This window comes from Lepisma saccharinum, chromosome 7 (assembly GCF_977018435.1).
Source record: "Lepisma saccharinum chromosome 7, izLepSacc3.1, whole genome shotgun sequence".
Classification (NCBI taxonomy): Eukaryota; Metazoa; Arthropoda; class Insecta; order Zygentoma; family Lepismatidae; genus Lepisma; species Lepisma saccharinum.
This window is the reverse complement of record NC_139235.1, coordinates 23642627-23659042: the sequence shown is the minus strand read 5'-3', so window position 1 is coordinate 23659042 and position 16416 is coordinate 23642627. Positions and strand designations below refer to the sequence as shown.

Genomic DNA, 16416 nt, shown 5'->3' with positions numbered 1-16416 from the left:
GCAAGGATTTGACAGCTACACTGCAGTAGAGATAGTTCCAGTTTTTGCTGTCAGACACATATAACATGGACATACAAAATTTAGTTCCATGCTACGACAAATGCCAGAACAACGGTGGTGATTATGCCGAAAATTAGGTTAGGACTCACTGTTACTAATGAAATAAATTACAACTGATATTCATGTTTTATTTATGCCTAATCGGTAGGGACCTTGATATTTTGTTATTTTTTTTTCAAATTGGTGTATTTTCTTATTTTTTATTTTTTACTATAGCTACGGTGTTAATTTTCTCAAAATTCACATTTTCATTTTAGCGCATTTTCTGGCAAATATCTGAAATTATACCTCCATGGTGTTTTTAAACTACTGTTCCAAATTTAAGTCACATGGCTTACGCTTCTTCGTGAGAGTTTGATATCTTGAAAGTTATTTTGGGAAAGTTATTTTCCATACCCCTTTTCTTAAGTTTTAGGTAAGGATTTTAGATAATTGAATTTTTCCCGTATATACTGAAGGGTGCATAATGACGCACCCAAAAAATTAAAATCATTCAATCTCACATGACAGATAGTGATATATTATGGCACCAAAAATTGGCATTATCTTTTTTTGACTTCCCAAAATTCGCGTTTTTGTTTTAGAACATTTATCTGCCAAATATACCGAAACTAAATACTCCATTGTGCTTTTAAACTATTATTTTAAATTGTAGGTCACATGGTCTACGAATTTTCGTGACAGTTTGATATGTTGGAACAGATTTTTGAGGAAGTAAAAGTAAGGTGCTCCCCTGCACTTTTCCATGAAGGTGTATAGGGGTTTGGAGTTAGGATCCCACACTTTCTTGATCACGGCTGAAGGTGGGGGTGATGTGATCAGCACCACGCTCCTGGCTACCTTTATCCCTCAAAGTTTCCTCCAGGTACCAGCTTCATATGATGCTGGGTGGGCACCGGAGCAGTTTTAATAGGTGGAAAACATCAGGGTTCTCCCCTACAGGGAATCAACACCGGGTCTCTCGCATAGTAGTCAGATGCCCTAACGACTGAGCTCCATTATTACTCGCTCGACAAATGCAGATGGTGCGCACTTAGCTTAGTAATTCAAAACATATCTCGTGGGACAAATACGAAGATGTGGCTCTCGTGTAACGGTAGATACCCACTCGATCTCCTGTTAGAACCCTGCTACATTGCTATGTGATGCAAATGGTTTTGATAGAAGTTGAAAAAATCGTGGGAAATACATGATTTAATGTGGCTGTCGGAATTATTCCATGTGCGTATAACTCTATAGTTTACTCTTGAGTAAAATGTTGAAAAACGTGCATGTTCTATGTACACAAACATGGCCTAGAAGAGACAAGAATGTTGGATTTCATGGAATTTTTCGTTGTTGTAGGACATTTCTTTTAAAAAAATCGCTAAAATGCCAACAATTCACATTTTATGCCAAATTCGCATTTTATGCCAAATTCGCATTATTTCGATATTTCGAACGGGCGAAAAATGTGTCCAGACATCACTGCACATTCCTAAACATAACTTCGCAGCAATTACCATTTTTCACGTTTTGGCGTTTGTGAAAAATCAATGTCCCTACTAATTGGAAATTACTTTCTGGCCACCCCTCATATAAATCAGTAGATGGAACGTGAAAATTTAGCAGGGCTGGCAGAGAAAAGTCAATTCTTGAAGAAAGTTATTTGCTTTTATGATTGGATGATTCGAGTAAATATGATATTAAAATCCTAGTATTTTATTTCATAATATTGGACATTAACCTTACTTAGTGAGAGATTAATGACCATCTCTCAGGTGTTTAAACAGACAGGACAGAGAGTGGTGTTAATTTCATTGCAATACTAGTCTCGCAGTAAATTTGAGGTTGGGAGCATGCACTTGCCAATTTTTATAACGTTCACCAATGCAGATTGATGTTTCACTTTTTCGTGATAGTATTCAATACATATCCCATTTGGTTGGATTCTTCTTGATATCTAAGAATAGTGCAATGTCATTGTAAACGTATGATAACTTGTGCGAAACCAGTAATACGTCAGGATGATGAAAGAAGACCTTCGTAAGCACTGCTACATTAACCTTTTACACGCCGAATTGTCTTTGGATTTGAAATTAATGAGTTTATCAGTAATTTGTGTCTCTTTGGTGTACATTAAAGAGAATTATTCAAAAAAATTGTTATTTTTTATTTTCTCTATATGTAAACTGGAGTGTTCCCAATTGGGAACATTGGCGTTTCATGTGAAGTATTATTACAGAGTTTTCTAATTATAATTCAACTGGACCAGCATGGTTTCCATTTATATATTAGCATAGTAAATGTACAGAAATATTACATATAAGCTTACAGAGAGTCAGACAACAATACAACCTTCAAAATACAAAATACTAATACAAATACATAATAGGATAACATAATTGTATAAAAATGAGAAATATCCTTGTGAAATTTTACTCAAGGAGAAAAGGGTTTATTTTATTGAAAATGTAGCAATACCAAATTTTAAATATATGTAGTTTACACATTTGAAAATGAAAAAAAAAAAATACACACACACACAGAATGTCCTAAACTGGTGATAAGCCATGGAAAGCTGGGAAGCAGTGTAAATGCATATTTCTTGCACACTCGCGACATTGTAGGCGAGCATTTTTTTGGCAAAATGCACACCTTCCTTGTCCTGCTTCAATCAGAAAATGACCATCAGTTTTCCTCATAGACCCTGGGATTTCAAATCGTGGTCCTGGCCTCGAAGATGTTCGTGGATTTTTGCGAATAAGGAAGGTGGCTACTTCTCTTCGAAAATCGACACAATTTTGCCCTTTTGAGCTGCATATAGGCACGTCATTGAAGAGAGATGCTCGAGGTATGTCTCTGGTAAAATTTTATGAAACAACTCAATAGGTTCCAGTGACAGTAATTCTGGGTGTTTGTCGGATAAGCACTGAAATGAATCATCACAATGGAGCGAATTGTTTTCTATAACCGTAGACTTCTTCCACGAAGGATGTCCTACCTGTTTACTTGATGCCCCTTTAGCCTTTCTTGATGTTGTTGGCTGAAGAGACTCCGGAGTAGATTGTTCCATGTTAGTTGTGACAACCAATTCACCACACACATCTGAAGGAACCACTTCTTCAAAAACGTTGTCATCAATTTTTTCCTCATCGGTAAGATCTGCAGTTTCTTCTGGAGGCAAACTGACAAATATCCACTACATCTCCAATGTCTTCAGTATCGTCATCTAAAATTTCATTCAAATACTGAAAAGCTGCTTCCAATGTTAGGAAACGATTCGATGCCATGTTGTTCGTACAAATGTTGTTGAAAGACTGAATTTTATAACAACGAGACGGCATGAATCAACAGAAGCAGCTAACAGAACGTGGCACAAAACACGCCGGGATATTTGTTATACAAACAATGTAAAAACAATTATTTCAAATGTACTTGTAGCCAACAATAAGCATGATTTTATTTCCATTGTTGACCAAATTACAAAACAATCTTGCCTCAAAACTGTGAGAGAGGAAAATTTCTCTTCAGTTTTTTGTGCGAGTTATTTGTTGTCTGTAACCATTGTTCATGCAAAACGCCAATGTTCCCATTTGGGAACATGATAATATACTTACGTCCAGACTAATAGAAATAAATGAAAAACCCATTCTAATGCATTTCATGTAATACTAGCATTATGTTCTGCCCGATATTGTACAGAGAAGAAAAAAGTAATTTATTAGGGTGTAAATAAAAAATATATAATATTATGAATGCAATTTTAACCATTTTTGTGTAATTTCATAGTATACTATCCAGACGATAATAATGAAAATATTAATTAAATGTTGTTAACAGTAAATATACACCCTAAATTAATAGATGAAACAAGAAAACTTTGATTTTTTTTTTTCAGTATAGTTTTAAATGGAAAATTAGTTGATGTTCCCAATTGGGAACATTGGCAGGTAAAGGGTTAAAGAAGGTGAAGTGAGCCAGAAGAGTAGCCTAATAAAATTCCAGCACCATATTTGCAATCTAAAGCTATTCTTGTTTATGCATGCAATTTTTGTTGGATGTTGCAGTCCATGCAATTTCTGTCGCATGTTGTAGTGAGATACTTTGTCGGGTGGCGATATTCGACAAAAATTGTATGAATCAATGGAACCTATTTGTTTCCATGTTCCTTCAGTTTGCCCAACAAAATGCCTTACTACGACGTCTGACAATATTGGATGGCGCCACCCGCTCTTATCCCCTCCATCTGTTGACAAGTCCCCTTACTACTCCCATACGGACAATATAATTCAATGCATTTTCCACGTAATATTTAGAGGCTTAATCTTTACTCCCCCGATGATACCATATGGTATCATGGTGCTGATTACGAAATGAATGTGCTTTTTGGACCTTCATGTTTGGGTGGAAACTCTGACACAGGTCTGGAGCAAGCCTGGGAAATTCATATTGATGACCAACCTCCCCCCCACCCCTCTCCGCAACATATCCATGCCACATTTCCGAACAGAGTTTCACATTTTGGCTCATTATTCAACTTTTGGAGCAGCCAGGAACATGAAACATGTTTCAATCTCTTTGGAAACGTCCATTGTTTGAAGAGAATACTAAGGTTTGCACCTTCTCCCTAAAATAGCAGGAGAAGAGGGGGTAAACTCCAGATTTTTGTTGGGTTTCTTTCATTGAAATTCGGGGGTCGCGCCCCCAAACTGCCTTCCTCGGTCCGGCATTCTGAATTGTACACCGTTGCATGCTATGATGTTTTAGCTGAAAAACAAAACTTACCCGAAGTAGATTGCTCGCATAGTGCCCGAGTTATAACAATTTACCTCCAAAAATGCAAATTACCTATTTTTCGTAATAAAATATAATCACATTTTGGCTTATTATTCAACTTGTATGGCACCCCAGAACATGAAACATGTTTCATTCTCTTAAAAAATTCCATTCTTTGAAAAGAATACTAAAGTTCGCACCTCCAGATTTTTACGTTTTTTCCATTGAAATTCGGGGGACATGCTCCCCCCCCCCCCCAAGCCCCTCTTCCTCGGTGGCGTGTTCTGAATTGTACACAATAGCATGCGATTGCGATAATGTTTTAGCTGCAAAACAAAAGTTATCCGAAGTAGATTGCTCCCATAGTGCCCGAGTTATAACAATTTACCTCCAAAGAGTGTTCGAATTTAAAATTCCCGCCGAGAACCCCGGTCGAGAGAAATTTCTCTCTCTCACTCTCCCCTCCTGCCATCACTGGTTTCTGGCACCGTGGTTGTGTTGCGCATAAAAGGGGCCTAAAAGTTGAGGCCGAAACTTACGAACGAGATTTCCTATTCCCATGCAGAGTTCCATAACGATATCTTTAAATAAATAAATTATTAAAAAAAAAAAAAGGCAATGAAGACTAAATTCCCTGACATTTCCCTGACTTTTTTTGACACCTCAAATTCCCTGACTTTTCCCGGTTTTCCACGTCTGTCGCCACCCTGCACAGAGTATTCTGTGTTAGCAGTCTTGCCTGCATGGACAGTGGCATTTTCTTTTTCCATCTTTTTGTGTCTGTAATATTCTTGTACGCTAAACACAATATATGCTAGTGCTACAAATTGATACTTTGACTATTTCTTCAAATAACTTTAACAGGTTATGGGCCCAGGGCACATTGTGTGTGAAAGTTTGAAGTTTGTTTCGTCTTGAGTGCACACGTAAAAATGGCTGCATGCAGTGAATACAAAGTATCCATCAACAAAATTAAAGGTCCTGATGATTGGGCAAAATGGAAGTGGCATATGAACATGGTGTTGCGTGCATATGGACTTGAAACAATTGCGGACGGTTCGCGAAAGTTTGTTGAATTACCAGTAGAACCAACGAGTGAACAGAAAGTAGCATTCGCGGAATGGCAAAAAGACGATGCTAAAGCGGCAAGTGTAATGGCCAGTGCATTAAGCAAACATATTGCAGAACTCGTGCTAATGTGTAATCATGCAAAAGAACTGTGGGATAAATTGTGTGCCAGGTTTGAGCGCAGAAGTTCAGAACACCTGAATATGCTGATAGAGACTTTTTTCCGAATCTAGCGTGATGAAAAAGAAGACATCAGTGCATATGTGGCAAGGTTGCAAAAGCTATTTGTGGACTTAAATGATGAACTAAAGAAACATGATGAAAATACGGTATCTGAACGTATGTTGAATGATCGAATTTTGTCAACCTTAGGTAAGGAATATGATCATTTCAAGGCAGGGACAGTGCCAGAATTTTTCGACTGGGTGGGCAGAACCTACATATTGATAAATTAGGGTGGGCAGTACAAACATAAGGCATTAGGTGAGTTTGACTAACATGATCCCTCCCCCCCCCCCCCCCCCCGATCTCTCTCTCGAGATTTCCCTCTCAAATGTCAACCTCCCTCCTGAATAGTACAGCCTGGAAACTGAATTCTTGTAGAAAATGAGTATCTGGCGCCTGTAACAGCAGTCAAGATAATCTCCTTGGTGTTTTGTGTTCGTCCCTTTGTGACGTTCATCTAATTACCATTCAACCTCACCTCACCATTGGTCAACACTAGCAGAAAATTGACTTCAAATATAACAATGAGTCAAATCAGTTTTGATTACTTTCAACAAATAGAGTATCAATAGTCCAAAGCACATCAAAAGTTGAGGTAGTAATTTCAACTCCACAATGCTTCATTTTTTATCAAAACAGATAACGACGACGTGCTTTTATCTAAGTCTCAAATATTTTTGTCCATACGTGAAAGTATGTGCATCCAGAAAGTAAGTTTCCCACTCGCCCACAGGTGGCAGGATATGCATATTGAAACCGGTTTTGCGCATGCGTGAGAGGCACATGGCCTGGCTAATGAATGTTCTAGAAGATGCGACCCGAATGTCGCGGCATCAATGAAACATGGTGGCCCTTATTCCATCTCCTGCCACGTGCAAGGTTCATTCGGTGACCAAGTTCTTGAACACACGAAACATACAGCCGATCGAAATTCATCGTCAGCTGTGCCAGGTGTATGGGCCAGACGTCATGAGCAAGCAGATGGTGTGTCGGTGTAGGACATTTACTGAAGGCCAGCAAATTGTGCATGACGACGAGCTCAGTGGGCGGCGATCGGCCATTATGGACGAACTTGTGGAGCAGGTGCAGCAGTGCATGTTGGAGGATCGTCGCGTCACGATCACGGAACTCAGCAGTCATTTTCCGCAGATTTCTCGGTCGTTGTTGCACGACATTGTTACCAAACGCCTCTTCTGGAAATTGTGTGCCCGGTGGGTGGCAAAACAACTGATGTCTGAACACAAAGGAAAACTCATGGGCACAGCACTGACATTTCTGCAGCGTTACCACGATGATGACGATTTTATCAACCAGGTCATCAAAAGGGGATGAAACGTGGGTTGCATACAGCACCCCAGAAAGCAAGCAGCAGTCCATGCATTGGCTTCACAGTGGAACTTCATGCAGGACGAAGTTCAAACAGACTGTGTCGGCACGAAAAGTGATGTGCACAGTGTTCTGGGACAGACAAGGCATTCTGCTCATCGAGTTTCTGCCCAGAGGTGAGACTGTGAACTCTAACTTGTAACGTGGTTGTTGCGTACGTAAGAAAAGATAGCGTAAGTTATTTAAGGAAACGTGCAAAAGGTCCGGGATCAATTATCGTACGTTCGTAGAAACGAATAACAACAAACCAGTTACGAAAGTCACAAAAGTGTTGAGGTTAATGGCCAGCGTTTATCGCTGCCGCCTCAGTCTCTATTGAGAACCAATAAAAAAAAAAGGGGGGGTGCACGTCTTTAAATATATGAGACCCTCCCAAAACACTAAGCAAAACAAAGTATATAATAAATATATAGTCACAGAATATCGTGGAAAATTTCACACTATGTCGACCTTTCAATATATATATATATGCGTATATTCATGTACGGGTGTGTACATGGAACGTCACAACAAGATATGCGTACCACTCTGATCAATCAATTCATCTTTTCATTTAACACTAGTAATCTCTCGTTCTTCGTTAACAAGCAAGGTTCCAAAAACAAAAAAAAAAAAAAAAAAAAAAAAAGAGAGAGAGAGTAAAGTTCATTTGTGACCTTAAGTCAGAATTTATTGCGTTAATCTCGCAGCGAAGAATGATTAACGTCCCAACAAGAAAACATGTACATCAAAGCAATTATTAACGAGAAACCCGTCTTTTAAATAGCACAAGATTATTTCCAAAAATAGGTTCAACAATTATTTCTCCCTCCCGTTTACTCCATAGTTTCTTACATTAGGTCGTTACAATTACGACAATGAACAAAGATAAATTCAACCAAACCATAGAATCATGTAATATCAAATATCTTTAACAAGTTAAATATCTCAACAACACATTGCAATAAAAAAAGCTCTTATTCCTTCTTGTAACAATTTGCCCCCTTATTTTACTTTGATGCTCTCTTGTTACTTTATACTAGTATTTTCGTGCCAGACAAACATTATCTCTCATTGTATTCCGTCACCCCCTGAGACGCGATATCAAATTGCCCGAGCGTATGCCTTGCTCAATTTCATTAAGAAAATAGAAATTCTCCTTTACTTTTTGTATGCGACGAATAGTGGCGACGACGCACCTGTCCGAACAGTTACATGATTAATTCCATTTGCATAGTTCCAATAAACCGACACTTGTATCTACTTCCTTCCAATTATTCGAACTGAATATTCAAAGTATATGAACCGGACGCACTTCACTATATTTGATATACCGCAAAAGGGAAGGATTTGACACAGTACATACCTCAATGGCCCACTCAAAACCGTTCCATCTGGCAAATCGAACTCTGCAACTGGAGGGTCAAATAGGATTTGGCTTCTTTGTCATCCGGTCGTCTTTTCCCTCACATTGGTATAAGGAAACTCAACTTTCCTCGTAATCAGGGTTCTGTGGGAACGTCCTGTAGAAGTAGTGGTAACGCGTATCCTGTATAATACGGCAAAAAAAGTCTGTGCACACGTCAAAACTGCACTCGGAACACGCGCATTTGGTTCCTCACAAGAAATGTGATCTTTCCACTACTTAACTTCAAAATCCGAAGCTTGTAAGAACAATCCACTTTCGGGTGATTATACGAAGTATGGAGATATAGTCCAAAACGAGCACGTGCAATTAGGATCCAAAGAAAATGCAAGTCTCGTCCAGCGAGACAGCGTTCCACACTAATCGCACGTCATCCTCCTTCTTTTTTCTCGCCCGTTTCCCCACGAGGACTTGGCTGTTACGTGTGAGTCGGTCGGATCGGAACTGGTTCCGCTTACACGTTCGTAAAAGCAGCTCTGGGCAAAGATAGGTAGAGACACCTAGCGGCGACTGGCACAACCAACAAAGCAAGCGTGACGCAAGGCGTACTACGAAGGAGGAAATGTGAGGGCTTTCCTACGCGAAATATGACGTAATACTTCTTTAGTATAAATCGCGCAGGAAAAACGTCACAAACTCCCCCGGCTAACAAATACAAAAGAACATATATATATAATAACAAACAACCATAATTATTTGGCAAGAAAGGCACATGAACTAACCAGACACAAATATACCATTTCGAGAGCACTGAATATCTATATAAGGAAATTCCCCTTAATCAAAGAAGAAAGACCCAAATATATGCATTTTAAAGAACCATAAAGACACATAATAAATAGAGAACACACATACCATGTGAGAATATATGCAAATAAGTACCTAAAAATATATATATAAATATAAATATCCCACACAAATTAATTAGATTGAGACTAGATTGACTAATAACAAAAATATGCACAATGTTGGTAACCAATTTAAACACAATAGATAATAAGATGAATAAATAGTCTATAAAAATGATTGCGAAAAAGGTGAGCATGAAAAGTCGATTGCAATCGTAATAATGAAATGACCATACTGGATGAAAGTTAACATTACAAATAAGAATACTCTTTACCAGATATCTGAGTATATGTGCCATTTAAAAGGGCATTACATCAAATTAAACATGCAGGTTTCACAATACACTCAATATAAAGATACCCGTTAAACAACACCTGTAAGTAGAAAACGAAGGTCCAAATAAACACTATAATGTGGAGAATTTCTCAAAAAAAGAGAAGACGTTTTACAATCAAATCAGTACTCCTAGAGAGTAATATGGTGGTTGTGTTTCCATTTTAATGCGTCAAATGATGATTCCAAGATGGCACACTCGATATTTATGTTTCCTCAATAAACATGAAAAATAAACAGAAAAAAGGCGAATTAGAAGAGAATAATGGAAGAGAAGAAAAAAAAGGATAGGAAAGAGGAGAGGAAACCTAAACAGAGGGGAATACAATGAGAAATAGGAGCACCAATTACAATTTGTGATTAAAACAGTCATCCTACATATACACCAAAAATTGCCTTAAGTAATATGCAATAAGAATTATTTACCAATGAAATCATGATTAAGATCTGACAAGAAACATTAGTCAAAAAAGGCAAAATATTACCATAAGCTAATTTACAACATAAAAAAAAATTAACATAGAAATCATGTATACACCAAAATGGCATAAAATATATATATCTTCAATGTTGTTAAGATGCTAAGTCAAATACCCAAGCAAAATACAAAATCCAAAATTGTGGTATTCCATGCATTTCTTAGATGCGAGGAACTGGGTCATTATGAAGTAACCAAGCTAATGGATATTGGTGAGATATTACGAGACGTTGGAGAGCCAACATAAACGTAAATAAAGCATTATGACTATGGCCATCACACATGGCCAGGGCATATATATGGGTGTCTAGGTTCTTCAACATAATCTTATGGAGGATAGGTGAGTCACCATTTAGGTGAGAAGACATAACCAAACTTGGTGATGAAGGAACCGTTACGGTCGCTGCTGTCGTGACAGGGACGGATGAAGAAAACATTGAGGTAGCGTTAGAGGTTGTAGCCGCTGTAACTTCCACCGACGGTACCGGAGAGATGACGTGAGCTGGATGCACAAAATTAGGACCCGTTAAAGATGGAGGTGGTGGTAAAATAAAAGGAGGTGGTTGATCCTGTTATAACCCTACTAGATCAGCGACATCGCTCAAATGTGGTGGCGGCATAGTAACAAAGAAATCTACTTAAGAAAAAAAAAGGTAAATCTATTTTTTGTAAAAAAGGAGGAGGGGGTAAAAATTAGCAAAGCAAAAAAAAAGTTGTTATGCAAGGAAAACAGGTATGAACCAGAGCTATCGTAGCACCAATACTACCAAGAATAGTAATATCCGGAAGGGAAAAAAATTTTTGCAATATTTCGACTGTGTAAGTTATAAAAAAAAATATAACCTGCTCTGGTACCAGGAACTTTGTAACGTGGTTGTTGCGTACGTAAGAAAAGATAGCGTAAGTTATTTAAGGAAACGTGCAAAAGGTCCGGGATCAATTATCGTACGTTCGTAGAAACGAATAACAACAAACCAGTTACGAAAGTCACAAAAGTGTTGAGGTTAATGGCCAGCGTTTATTGCTGCCGCCTCAGTCTCTATTGAGAACCAATAAAAAAAAAAGGGGGGGGTGCACGTCTTTAAATATATGAGACCCTCCCAAAACACTAAGCAAAACAAAGTATATAATAAATATATAGTCACAGAATAACGTGGAAAATTTCACACTATGTCGACCTTTCAATATATATATATATGCGTATATTCATGTACGGGTGTGTACATGGAACGTCACAACAAGATATGCGTACCACTCTGATCAATCAATTCATCTTTTCATTTAACACTAGTAATCTCTCGTTCTTCGTTAACAAGCAAGGTTCCAAAAACAAAAAAAAAAAAAAAAAAAAAAAAAGAGAGAGAGTAAAGTTCATTTGTGACCTTAAGTCAGAATTTATTGCGTTAATCTCGCAGCAAAGAATGATTAACGTCCCAACAAGAAAACATGTACATCAAAGCAATTATTAACGAGAAACCCGTCTTTTAAATAGCACAAGATTATTTCCAAAAATAGGTTCAACAATTATTTCTCCCTCCCGTTTACTCCATAGTTTCTTACATTAGGTCGTTACAATTACGACAACGAACAAAGATAAATTCAACCAAACCATAGAATCATGTAATATCAAATATCTTTAACAAGTTAAATATCTCAACAACACATTGCAATAAAAAAAGCTCTTATTCCTTCTTGTAACAATTTGCCCCCTTATTTTACTTTGATGCTCTCTTGTTACTTTATACTAGTATTTTCGTGCCAGACAAACATTATCTCTCATTGTATTCCGTCACCCCCTGAGACGCGATATCAAATTGCCCGAGCGTACGCCTTGCTCAATTTCATTAAGAAAATAGAAATTCTCCTTTACTTTTTGTATGCGACGAATAGTGGCGACGACGCACCTGTCCGAACAGTTACATGATTAATTCCATTTGCATAGTTCCAATAAACCGACACTTGTATCTACTTCCTTCCAATTATTCGAACTGAATATTCAAAGTATATGAACCGGACGCACTTCACTATATTTGATATACCGCAAAAGGGAAGGATTTGACACAGTACATACCTCAATGGCCCACTCAAAACCGTTCCATCTGGCAAATCGAACTCTGCAACTGGAGGGTCAAATAGGATTTGGCTTCTTTGTCATCCGGTCGTCTTTTCCCTCACATTGGTATAAGGAAACTCAACTTTCCTCGTAATCAGGGTTCTGTGGGAACGTCCTGTAGAAGTAGTGGTAACGCGTATCCTGTATAATACGGCAAAAAAAGTCTGTGCACACGTCAAAACTGCACTCGGAACACGCGCATTTGGTTCCTCACAAGAAATGTGATCTTTCCACTACTTAACTTCAAAATCCGAAGCTTGTAAGAACAATCCACTTTCGGGTGATTATACGAAGTATGGAGATATAGTCCAAAACGAGCACGTGCAATTAGGATCCAAAGAAAATGCAAGTCTCGTCCAGCGAGACAGCGTTCCACACTAATCGCACGTCATCCTCCTCCTTTTTTCTCGCCCGTTTCCCCACGAGGACTTGGCTGTTACGTGTGAGTCGGTCGGATCGGAATTGGTTCCGCTTACACGTTCGTAAAAGCAGCTCTGGGCAAAGATAGGTAGAGACACCTAGCGGCGACTGGCACAACCAACAAAGCAAGCGTGACGCAAGGCGTACTACGAAGGAGGAAATGTGAGGGCTTTCCTACGCGAAATATGACGTAATACTTCTTTAGTATAAATCGCGCAGGAAAAACGTCACAAACTGTTGCTGTGAAACACTGGGGACATTGCGACGAGCCATTCAGAATAAGGGACGCGGTAAGCCCAGTGCTGGGGTGATCTTGCTGCAAGACAATGCGAATCCGCATATGGCTAGGTGCACTGTAGCCCTTCTGGACAGGTTCGGTTGGGAGGTGTTCGATCATCCAATGTACAGCCCGGATCTCGCACCCAGTGATTACCACCTGTTCTTTCACCTGAAAAAGTTCCTGTCCGGTCAACATTTTCACAGCGACGAAGAGGTTCAGACGGCTGTCACACAGTGGTTCGACGCCCAGGTGGCGGACTTCTACGACACAGGTATACAGAAATTGGTCCCACGCTATGAGAAGTGCCTGAATTCCGGTGGAAATATGTTGACAAGTGGCAATAAATCATTGAATGAAATAATGTTTCCTTTTTGTGCACGACCCCAGGGAAACTTACTCTCTGGATGCGCCTGGTTATTTTAAATCTCAGGCCAATCCATGGGTGTCCGGTAGGAAGGTGCAAGGCAGACACACCCCCCTGGAAAATGGGCCTTACTATAAACTTATACATTACACACATATACATTTATGCATATACACATATATATATTTCATTTCATTCACAGTAATGTATGTTAATTATTGGAAGGGTGCTGCAGGAACATGATAGCTTCCATTTTGATATTTTTTTTGGGGGGGGGGGCAGCACTATTATCGGAAGGAATATGTCTCGTTTGCCTCCCCTGGAACAAGTTACCATGCTTGACCCTCCCTGGAAAAAAATGCTGCGGACGTCCATGGGCCAATCATAATAATAGTGTAATCCACCTCTTAAATGGATGCATCTTTTGTTATGATAAAATGATACAGTTGACAGAGTTCTTTCTGTATATCATCTCTCCGTTTGCATAACACACTCGTCTTATAATTAAGGGGTCTTGGGTTCAATCCCTAGTGGAAGCCAATGCTCACTCGTTAGGATTACAGTTTAAAATTAAAATCCAGTGACAATTAGCCTATTTGAGCATGTGGACTTAAAAAAAAATATTCCTGGATTATTGTCCTGATTATTTATTTTTTTATTTAATTTGGCTGCCTCATTATAGGTCTCTGACACCCTCGAGCTAAGGTTTCTTTCCACTCCTACCTTCATCTTCTTTGAAATTCATGCAAGTTAATCATAAGAACTGCATGACTGATAGTGTAAATTTATATGTTGGAAGAGAACTTGTAAATAGTACTAGCCACTAATTACATCAGTTCAGTAAGAGTGTCCCAAAAGTAACGCAGGATTTTAATTGTGCGCCATTTTTACCCCGCAGGGTTGGCACCGTTCTGAGAGGTCACATGTTGTAGGAAAAATATTGCGGTTAGTAAATGAGCATAGAGCGAGTAACAATCGTTAAAATTCGTTGCAAGTACGGAAACTGTGGGCAAATTACCTGACATTTTCGATAGGAGAAGTGCCCAAATGAAACAACTGTGCGACCTCACACCGTGTAATTTTTCTCCTCTGGGGATTCATTAAGTCCAAAGTTTATGCTGCGAAGATAACAACGATTCCTGAATTGAAAGCAGAAATCCAATGAGCTATCGACGGCATTGAGCCACAGTCATGCGAAAAAGTGATTCAGAATATTGTAAAAAGAATTTGAGTGTCAAATGCGTCGTGGAGGGCATTTCGTCAGATATTCTCTTCCACATTTAATGAGAATGTTCACTCTTTCATATAATGTTAAATATATGAAATGTTTTTTTTTTTCCTTAAATTAAATCATGCATTACTTTTGGAATACCCTTTACTATATTTTCCAAACCTACAAAACTGTTACATTAAAATTTGGCCACATCGGTATGGTAGTGATTGTGATTACTCATTAATTAGAACAAATTAAAAATTGTAATTTTAGAAACATTGCATTATTTGAATATGACAGTTATGTAAAAAATAACTGTGATAGAATAAAGAAAGTGACACATCAAATTACCTGCGGAGTGGTTATTGCAGTGCGTTATGATGCCAGGGGTCCCGGGTTCGAATCCCAGTCTGAGCATGGATGTTTTTGTGAGTGTCCCTTCATCATCATCATCATTCATACTCATCATTGTGATTAAGGCAAAGAAGATGTTCCTTACTTTGATCAGGCCGAGATTTATGTGGAGGGCTATTTTTGGGTTTCTTGTTGGTTATGTTAAGGACAAGGATGGTTATCGGGTTTGGATTCCTTCGCAAAGGAAAGTAGTACTTAGTCATGATGTAAAATTCAAAGCTGAAATTACCTGTAAATTGCACCATGAAACTACCATATCAGAAGATAAGGAACTTCAAAATTGTAACAAGAACATGAATGTTACTGTGACTGAACATGTGGAAGAAAGGATGAAGTACCATTCGAGAACAGATCTTCAGAAGAAGAATATACCATATTGACATCCGAAGGAAGTGAAGTTCAACCAGTACAGGCTGATGAAAGAAAAAGTGAACACAGTAAAAGGAAACCAGCTTGGATGGAATGTGATGAATTTGTATGTATGGCTGATGCTAAAAATGACAGTGGTACAGACCCAAATTCATATTTCGAAGCTGTTGAATCAAACAATCACAAGAAATGGATGGAAACTATGCATGAAGAATTAGATTCATTGAAAGAAAATGAAACTTGGGATCTTGTTGATCGTCCTGATAATGTTAAAGTACTGAAAAATCGTTGGGTTTTTCGTGTTAAGACTTCAAGTGAAGGTTCTCCTAGTTTCAAAGCTAGATTAGTGGCTAAAGGTTTTGTACAGAAAGAAGGAATTGAAAACGGTGAAACTTACTTTCAGTCCTGTAACTCGCTATGATACCATTCGAATGATGTTAGCTTTGGCTGCTTCAAAACAAATGAAATTAAAACAGTTTGATGTAAAGACTGCATTTTTAAATGGTATTCTTGAGGAAAATTTGTATATGGAACAACCAGAAGGATTTGATGATGGAAGTGGGTGTGTTAGTTCTTTAAAATGAAGTTTGTATGGCTTAAAACAAGCTCCACGTTGTTGGAATAAGCGATTCATGCAATTTATGAAGAAAACTGGTCTCAAAAACAGTTCAGCTGATCCAT

At 38.4% G+C, this 16416-nt stretch overlaps 1 protein-coding gene across 1 annotated transcript in view; it reads right to left on the bottom strand.

Annotated features, from left to right (window-relative positions):
- LOC145990381 (uncharacterized) overlaps positions 1 to 16416 on the bottom strand; it is a 141560-nt gene that overhangs the window by 59533 nt on the left and 65611 nt on the right. The gene's annotated exons all lie outside the window — the stretch shown is intronic.